This window comes from Macaca mulatta, chromosome 5 (assembly GCF_049350105.2).
Source record: "Macaca mulatta isolate MMU2019108-1 chromosome 5, T2T-MMU8v2.0, whole genome shotgun sequence".
Taxonomy (NCBI): Eukaryota; Metazoa; Chordata; class Mammalia; order Primates; family Cercopithecidae; genus Macaca; species Macaca mulatta.
In genome coordinates, this window is record NC_133410.1 from 126,123,394 (window position 1) to 126,133,633 (window position 10,240).

Consider the following 10,240-nt stretch of genomic DNA (forward strand, 5'->3'; position numbering starts at 1 on the left):
CTCAAAAAGGAAGCACGAAATATGAAAAGGAAAGATTGTTACCAGCTACTACAAAAACACACTGAAGTACACAGACCAGTGATACTCTAAAGCAACCGCATAAACGAGTCTGCACAATAATCAGCTAAAACAATGATGACAGGATCAAATTACACATATCAATACTGACATTAAATGTAAATGGGCTAAATGGCCCAATGAAAAGACATAGAGTGGCAAACTGGATAAAGAATCAAGATGCATCAGTATGCGGTCCTCAAGAAACCCATCTCACATGCAATGGCACACAAAAGGCTCAAAATAAAAGAAGGAAGGAAAATCTATCAAGCAAATTTAAACTACCAAAAAGCAGGGGTTAGAATCCTAGTTTCTGACAACACAGATGTTGTCCTAGCAAATATAAAAAAAATAAAAAAAATAAAAAATAAAAAAAGAAGGGCATTACATAATGGTAAAGCATTCAATTCAACAAGAAGAGCTAACCATCCCAAGTAGATATGCACACAGTACAGGAGCAACCAGATTTATAAAGCAGGTTCTTATAGACCTTCAATAATAATAGTGAAGCCTTTAATATCCCACTGACAGTATTAGACAGATCATTGAGACAGAAAATTAACAAAGATATTCAGGACCTAAATTCAACACTAGATCAAATGGACCTGATAGAAATCTGCAGAACTCTCCACCTCAAAACAACAGAATATACATTATTTTCATTGCCATATGACACTCTAAAATCAATCACGTAATCAAAAATAAAATACTACTCAACAAAGGCAAAATAACTGAAATCATAACAGTTTCTTGAACCACAGCAAAATCAAATTGGAACTAAAGACTAAGGAATACACTCAAAACCATACAATTACATGGAAATGGAATAACATGCTTCTGAATGACTTTTGGAAAAATAATGAAATTAAGGCAGAAATCAAGTTCCTTGAAACTAATGAGAACAAAAATACACTTGTATCAGAATCTCTAGGACACAGCTAAGGCAGTGTTAAGAGGGAACTTTATAGCACTAATTGCCCACATCAAAAGTTAGAAAGATCTCAAGTTTTTTTTTTTGTTTTTTTTTTTGACAGAGTCTCGCTCTGTCACCCAAACTCGAGTGCAATGGCGTGATCACGGCTCCCCTCCGCCTCCTGGGTTCAAGTGATTCTCCTGCCTCAGCCTCCTGAGTAGTTGGGATTACAGGCGTGCAGCACCACAACCAGCTAATTTTTATATTTTTCATAGAGACAGGTTTTCACCATGTTGGTCAGGCTGTTCTCAACCCCTGACCTCGTGATCTGCCTGCCTTGGCCTCCCCAAGTACTTGGATTACAGGAGTGGCGGAGGTTGCAGTGAGCCGAGATTGCCACTACACTCCAGCCTGCACGACCAGAGTGAGACTCCAACTGAAAGAAAGAAAGAAAGAAAGAAAGAAAGAAAGAAAGAAAGAAAGAAAGAAAGAAAGAAAGAAAGAAAGAAAGAGAGAAAGAAAGACCTCAAGTTAATAATCTAACACTACAACTAAAAGAATTGGAGAACCAAGAGCAAACAAATCCCAAAGCTAAAAGAAAACAAGAAATAATCAAAATTAGAGTTGAACTGAAGGTGATAGACACACATGCACACACACACACACACACACACACAACATTTAAAAGATCCACGGAACCAGCAGCAGTGTTTTGAGGAAAAAAAAAATAGACAGCTAGCTAGACAAACAAGAGAAAGAAATATTTAAATAAACACAATCAGAAAAAATAAGGAGCATATTACCACTGACCCCACAGAAACACAACCATCAGAGAATATTATAAACATCTCTATGCATATAGACTAGAAAATCTAGAAGAAATAAATGAATCTCTGAACACATACACCCTCTCAATACTGAACCAGGAAAAAATTGAATGCTTAAACAAATTGATAAATGAATTCTGAAATTGAGGCAGTAATAAATAGGCTACCAACCAAAATAAGCTCAGGACCAGATGGATTTGCAGCTGAATTCTATTAGATACACACACACACACACACACACACACACACACACACACAAAGAATTTGTATTATTTCTACTGAAACTATTCCAAAAATTAAAAAGATGGGACCCTCCCTAACTCATTTTATGAGGCCAGCATTATCCTGATATCAAAACCTGGCAGAGACACAATAGGTTTAAAGACACACACACACACACACACACACACACACACACACACACACACAAGGCCAATATCTTTGATGAACATTGAGGCAAAAATCCTGAAAGAAATACTAGCAAAATGTATTTAGCAGCATATCAAAAACCTAATTCCCCATTATCAAGTAGGAGTCATCACTGGAATGCATGGTTGGTTCAACGTACACAAATCAATAAATGTGATTCATCTGATACAGAGAACTAAACAAAAAACACACAATTATCACAATAGATTCAGAGAAGGCTTTTGATAAAATTCAATATCCTTCATGTTGAAAACTCTCAATAAACTAGATATTGAAAGAATATACCTCAAAATAATAAGAGCCATAAAAAAAAAAAGAAACACACACACACACACACACACACACACACACACACAGAGCCAACATCATACCAAAGGAGCAAAAGCTGGATGCATTCCACTTAAAAAACAGCACAAGACAAGGATGCCCTCTCTCACCACCCCTACTCCAAATAGTATTGGAAGCTCTGGTCAGGGCAATCAGGCAAGATACAGAAATAAAGGGCATTCAAATAGGAAGAAACAAAATCAAACATCCCTGTCAGCAGATAACGTGATTCTATGGCAAGAAAACCCCATTGTCTCAGCCCAAAAGTTTCTTACGCTTATAAGCAACCCCAGCAAAGTCTCAGAATGCAAAATCAATATGAAAATATTGCTAGCATTCCTATAAAGCAACAATAGTCAAGCTGAGAGCCAAATCACAAATAAACTCCCATTTACAACTGCAACAAAAATAAAATAAAATACCTAGGAGGTAAATGATCTCTACGAGAACTACAAGCTACTGCTCAAAGAAATCAGAGATGGCACAAACAAATGGAAGAACGTTCCATGTTCCTACTTAGGAATAATCCATATTGTGGAATGCTTATACTTCCCAAAAGACTGTATAGATTAATGCTATTGACATTCTTTACAGAACTAGAAAACACTATTTTAAAATTCATATGGAACAATAACAACAAAAAAAGCCCAAATAGCTAAAGCAATCATAAGCAACAAGAACAAAGCTGGAGTTTTCATGCTACCTGCCTTCAAACTATACTACCAAAAGAGCATAGTACTGGCACAAGAACAGACACATAGTCAGCTGGAACAGAATAGAGAACCCAGAAATAATACCAGACACCTATAACCATCTGATCCTCAATGAGCATGATAAAAACAATTGATGGAAAGGATTCACTATTCAATAAATTGTGCTGGGATAACTGGCTACCATATGCGGAAAACTGAAACCAAAAATGCAGAAGACTAGAACTGGACCCCTTTCTTATGCCATATACTAAATTAACTCAAGATTGACTAAAGACTTAAATGTAAAACCCAAAACTATAAAATCCTGGAAGGCAACCTAGGCGATTCCATTTAGTAGGCAGGAATAGGCAAAGATTTCATGAAAAAGAGGCCAAAAGAAATTCCAATAAAAGCAAAAACTGACAAATGGGACCTAATTAAACTAAACAGTTTCTGCACAGAAAACAAACAAACAAACAAACAAAATCAACGGAATAAACTGACAACCTACAGAATGGGAGAAAATTTTTGCAAACTATATATTTGAGAATGGTCTAGTATCTGGCTTCTATGAGGACCTTAGACAAATTTACAAGGAAAAAAAAAAAAGGATCCCATTGAAATGTGGGCAGAGGACATAAATAGACTCTTTTCAAAGGAAGACATACCTGTGGCCAATAGTCATATGAAGAAAATGCTCAACGTCAATGATTATTAGGGAAATGCAAATTAAAACCACAATGAGATATCATCTAACATCAGTCAGAATGGCTACTATTAGTCAGAATGGCTACTACTAAAAACTCAGAAAAATGATAGATGCTGGCAAGGTTGTGGAGAAAAAGGAACATTTATAAACTGTTGGTTGGACTGTAAATTAGTTCAGCTGTTGTGGAAGACAGTGTTGCAATTCTTCAAAGACCTAAAGACAGAAATTCCATTTGACTCAGCAGTTACATTACTGAGTATATACCCAAAGGAACATAAATCATTCTTTTATAAAGACACATGTAAGTGTATGTTCACTGCAGCACTGTTCACAATAGCAATGAAATGGAATCAACCTAAATGTCAATCAATCACACACTGGATGAAGAAAATGTGTTACGTATATACCAGGGAATACTATGTAGCCATGTAAAAAATGAGATCCTGTCCTTTGCAGGGAAATGGATGGAGTTGATGGCCATTATCCTTAGCAAACTAACACAGGAACAGAAAATCAAATACAACATGTTCTCACTTATAAGTGTGAGCTAACTGATGAGAACACATGGACACATAAAGGCAACAACACACACTGGGGCTTTTCAGAGGGTGGAGGTTGAAAGCAACTGAAGTGTCCATCAATAGACGACTGGGTAAATAAATGTGATGCCTATACACAATGAAGTACTATTAAGTCATAAAAAAGAGATCCTGTCATTTGCAACAACATGGATGGAACTGGTGCTCATTGTGTTAATTGAAATAAGCCAGGCACAGAAAGACAACCATATATTCTCACTAATCTGTGGAAGTTAAAAATTAAAAAAAAAAAAAAAAAACCTCATGAAACATAAAGTATAAGGATGGCTTTTGGTGGCTGGGAAGGGTAGGTGGTGGGCGGGGGAAAGCAGGGTTGATTAATGGGTCCGAAAAGTAATTGGAAATAATCAATAAGACCTACTATTTGCTAGAACAACATGCTAACTATAGTAAAAAATAATTTAACTGTTTATACAAAAATAACCAAAAGAGTATCATTGGATTGTTTGAAACATAAAGGATAAATGCTTGAGATGATGCATGCCCTACACCCTGATGTGATTATTTCACCTTTCATGCCTGTATCAAAATTTTTCATGTAACCCATAAGTATATATACCTACTTTGTACCCACATAAGTTAAAATAAAAAGTTAAAAAAGTAAATTTTATATGGAGAAGCAAAATACTCTGAATAGCCAACACAATATTTAAGGAGATGCATAAAGTTGGAGAATTAACACTACCAGCCTTCAGGACACTAGAAAGTTACAGTGATCAAGAGAGTGTGGGATTGACAAAAGAAGAAACAAATAGATCACTACAATAAAATAGAGAGTCCAGAAAAATCCACATAGGTTGATTCTTGACAAAGGAGCAAAAGCAATACAATTGCAATAGGATAGTCTTTTTAACAATTTGTGTTAGAACAACTAGATGTCCACATCTTAAACACATGAACCCACATACAGACCTTACACTATTTACAAAATTAACTCAAAATGGAGCACAGACTTAATGTAAACACAACATGTTAAAACTTCTTGAATATAATATAGGAAAATATCTCCATGACTTTGGGCTTTATGATTTTTTAGATGTAACATCAAAGGCCCAATTCATGAACACATGATTTGATAAGCTTAACTTGATTAAAATTGGAAACTTTTTCTCCATAAAAGGTAATGTCAAAAGAACAAAAAGATAAGCCACTGACTGGTAGAAAATATTTTCAGAAGACCTATTCAATAAAGAACCTCTGTTTTCTGAATCCCTTTGTCTCCCCAAAATTCGTATGTTAAAATCTTAACCCTCAAGGTGATGGTAGTAGGAGTTGGGACTTGATTAGGTCATGAAGATAAAGCTCTCCTAAATCAGGGTAATTCCCTTATAAAAGAGACACCAGAGAGCTCATTCATCCCTTCCACCATGTGAGAACACACACTTACAATGGTTAAAATAAGGACTAGGGAAAACACTGTATGCTGGCAAGAAGATAGAGAAACTGGAGCAATTGTATAATGCAGTTAGGAGTATAAAATGGTTTAGGAAAATAACCTGGCAGGTTTAAATCCTTTATAACTTTAGAAAAATTAATTTGAGTTTTAAATATTATCTCAGTATTAATGGTTAATACATCATTATTATGATTATGCCTCTACTTCAAGATCAAACTTTTTTTTTTTTTTTTTCTGAATTAGTTGCATAATATACAAATGCAACTGGAAAGTGCCCTGACTTGACCAACTGGTTATTTTGAGAATGCCTTTCAGCTTTTTATGCTTTTAGTTGATTTCCTTGGCAACATGGCATCATGACATATTTTCATCTCATCTGCCTTACCTTTGGAAGGACTTGTTGATCTGAATATTTGTCTACTTCTTTTCATCAAATCCTAATAGTCCTCTTAGATTCGAATATCACTAGACGACAGAGGAACCTGTGATATTTACTAATTAAATGTATACATTCTATGAATATATATGACATGTTAGCACTCCTTAAATAAATAGGCCATGTCTTAATTAATATAAACATCTATTCAGAATTCAGTGAAAGAGATTTGTAACTGATGGTGTTTTCAAGCAAGGTACCATCCAATACGGGTGAGTTACATTAGATAACCCCTAAATTACATTATATACAAATAGACATTTACATGTAACACACACTCAACAGACTTTTAGAAATAAGTGAAACAGATTATTAGAAATGATGGGAAAAATGGTCATTTCTTCAGAAAAGAAAACATATTGTTATTATTCATGTTTTCACAGACTGGTTTGCAAACTCTTAATGATTAGCCATAAAGATAAATTTTGTGGAAGAAGGCAAGGTTTATTGGACTTCATCTGTTATCTAGCCATGTATCAGATATTTATCCATAATTTTATACTATAGCAAATTTTTTGTTATTTGTTCATTTTACTTCCATTTTCAGATTAGGACTCTATCTGTTGGCTATATAAAATTACTTCAAAAACAGTATTTTTGTAAGCTTTCAGTCCTATATAAAAGTAATTATACAAAAAAAAATTCAATCATGTTATAACTACGATCTATTTATTCGGAGCCTTTAAAGCATATTTTTTCATTATAACTACCCTTAGTAATTGAAATATTTCTTTATTGAAAAGGAATCATAAAACTATTCCTGTACAAATTACTTAAGTATTGTTATCTTAGTCAAAATAGCACATATAATTATTATATTATGTATTTATGTAATTATAATTCATTTTGTGGCAGCCCCTAAAATCTGTCTCTGCCCAAGAATACAGGCAGTGAAGAATTTCTGTCCTTTGTGCCTCCAAGAGTAATAAAACTTCTTTATTATAAGTCATCTTGAAACATATTCTTTGTCTAATTGAAAAACCTTAGTTTAGCTAATGAAAATGTTCTCATTAATTATCAAGAGAAACTATGTAAACATATTCATAAACAGAATAACAGCACTGGTTCAGTGTTATATTAATAGTATGTAATAAGGTGTGTAAGCAGCAATGTAAATTATGTGGTATGTAATAATTTTATACATTATAAAATGATATTAAACAGAGCATGCTAACATTTCTTCCCAATGATTAGTTTGGCAAGTTTGTCACAATTGCCCTGTCGTCTGCTCACCTACTGTTCATGACAGGTCTCTGACACCAACTCATAATTGCTTGGGAAAAAAATCAGCATTTGGCCTTTACAGCCAAACTCAGCTAGACTTATAAATGAAAGTTACTGCTCCAGAGTTGATATTTTTTTCAAGGTCAGATAAACAAAATGTAATAAAATTTGATTGTAAGTAGAATGCGTAAGTGCATACCTGCATTGGAACCAAAACTCATAAAGCAGATATATGTCAAGCATGCCTCCAGAGTTATAAAAAATACACAGAGTTTGTTGGTTTATTTATAATATATCCACTATGGAAATAATTTCATATGGTTATCTTTGTAATTTTCCATTTACAAATGACAGATCTAATTACCACTTGAAAACTTCACCTCCCATTGGAAACATTGTATACTTTTCTTTAATGACATAGTCCTATAAAGATAATTTTTATTTATAATTTTAAGTTGTAAATTTTTTCTTTTATAAAAATGGATTTGTACTCACTTTGGCAGCACACATACCAAAATTGGAATGGTACAGAGAAGATTAGCATGGAGTCTGTGCAAGGATGACTCGCACATTCATGAAATGTTCAATATTTTCATGAAAATGGCCATGCTGCTCGAAGAAATTTATAGATTTGATGCTATTCTTCTTCATTATTTTTATCTTTTTTTCTTTATTCAACTTTCTGTGAAGTTAACTTTTTAAAATTTGATGTTTTAACTTATGGTCTACTGGTCATGCTTCAACTATATGTCAATTATGCACTAGTTTCCACTTCAGATGCAACCTATAATTTTTATATGAAATATTCTTATCAATAATTGTAAGGTTCTAAATATTTTCAAACTTTTATCATGAATCCTTTTTTCTTTTTTAGTTATATAATTTCCTTTCTGTATTTTTACATAATAGATATTTAATATGTTTGTTTTTTTCATATTATTTTTGCTCAGATAAATTGTCAAGTACACTATTTTTCTTCACTTTGGAGCTTGCTGCTTGGCCTGACACATGGGCAAATTTCACAAATGTCACATTTGACTTGGAAAAACTTGGCTTTGTTTGCATTTGTGAGTGGGATATTCTACACATAATAAGCTACAAGATAAATGAAAAGTTTACTTCTTTTTGTTGGCTATGAATCTAGTCCTTCTATGTCTGACACTGGGGAGGGCAGTTGACTCATGACCTCTGCCGCTATCCTTCATCCACCACTGCATTTGTGCCAAAGCCGCAATTCCCCCAGAAGGCTTCCAGGCAATGCCTGACCTATTCCTGTATTATGTGGACTTCCTCTACTACACAACTTTGACTTGAGAACTGCATTGGTTTCCTAGGGCTGCTCTAACAATTATCAAAACGAGAGTGGCTTAAAACCATTGGAATTCGTTCTAATCGATACTAGATGAAGAAGTCTGAAATAAGTCACACTGGACTGATATCAAGAAGTCATCAGAGCCGTTCTTACTCCAGAGGCTCTAGGAAAGAATCGTCCCTTGTTTATTCTAGCTTCTGGTGACTGCAGCACTTCTTGACACTCGTGGCTGCATCGCTCCAGTCTCAGCCTCATTGGTCATTTGCTTTCTCCTCTTGTGTGCGTGTCTTCTCCTTTTCCTGTCTTTGTGAAATCTCCTCCTCCTCTCTCTCAGGAGGTCACTTACTAATTTCATTATACAAGATAATACTTTTATCTTAACATCCCTAATTTAATCTCATATTTTACCAAACAAAATTATATTCTTAGGCTCTGGTCACTAGGGCCTGATATCCTTAGGGCACTTTTTCAGCCGATGGCATGGGCTCCATTTTAGCATGGACACAATCTTCTTAAAGCTACACTTCAGTATTAAGGCAATGACTCTCCACTCCTTTCTTTATTCATTCCTTTCACAGTTGGCAGATATGCATTGCCATTCCAAGATTCCTCCGACTTACTTCCTTTACTCTTGCTAGTCATTTCCCTCTATTAATATTCTGCTGGTAGAGTATAGATTTTCTTAACCTTTACCATTGGCCAACTCAAGAACTGGCACAAAAAGCATGTTAGTGGTGTGGCCACAGTAGCAGAAATGGAGATTAGATATAGGCTTGGAGAATGGACTCCCACTTGAAATTAATTGTACTTCTCAAGACCTAGTCACTTAGCCACAAAGACAAATGCTGAGCTAATATGGCATTATTAATTGAGTAAACAAACAAAAAAAGCTTGGTAATAAGTTGAATTCATTGGAAGTTTTCCAACTGAAAGGTTTAACATTTAATTCTCATGATGATAGATATCTACTCTGGTTCAGGGTTTACAATTTCAGCCCACAAATGTTCAACCAACACTATTTTTCATCTGATTATCAAATTTCTAATTCACAGGTATGGAACCTCATACAATATAGCATCTAACCAGGGACCCACCTGACTGTGAAGAAAGAGCAATATGGTAATGATTTGCATACTGTCTGGAATCATAGACATTCAACAATTATTTGCTAAATTAATGAATTACGTCTTTTTTACTCATGTAGTGTAATGTTACTAAGAGTGTTTATTGGCATAGAAAGTTAGACATAGCTCACTTTTGTTGACTCCAGGATTTATGCCATTTAATTCCCTATCTAAAAATGATTTTCCATTCTATAA

General features: G+C 34.4%; 1 non-coding gene across 1 annotated transcript; it reads left to right on the forward strand.

Annotated features, from left to right (window-relative positions):
- The first annotated feature begins 8,096 nt into the window (after positions 1 to 8,096).
- Positions 8,097 to 8,203, forward strand: LOC114678497 (U6 spliceosomal RNA). Its single transcript, XR_003729942.2, has one exon. It is a non-coding gene; the product is annotated as a U6 spliceosomal RNA (small nuclear RNA).
- Positions 8,204 to 10,240: the final 2,037 nt, after the last annotated feature.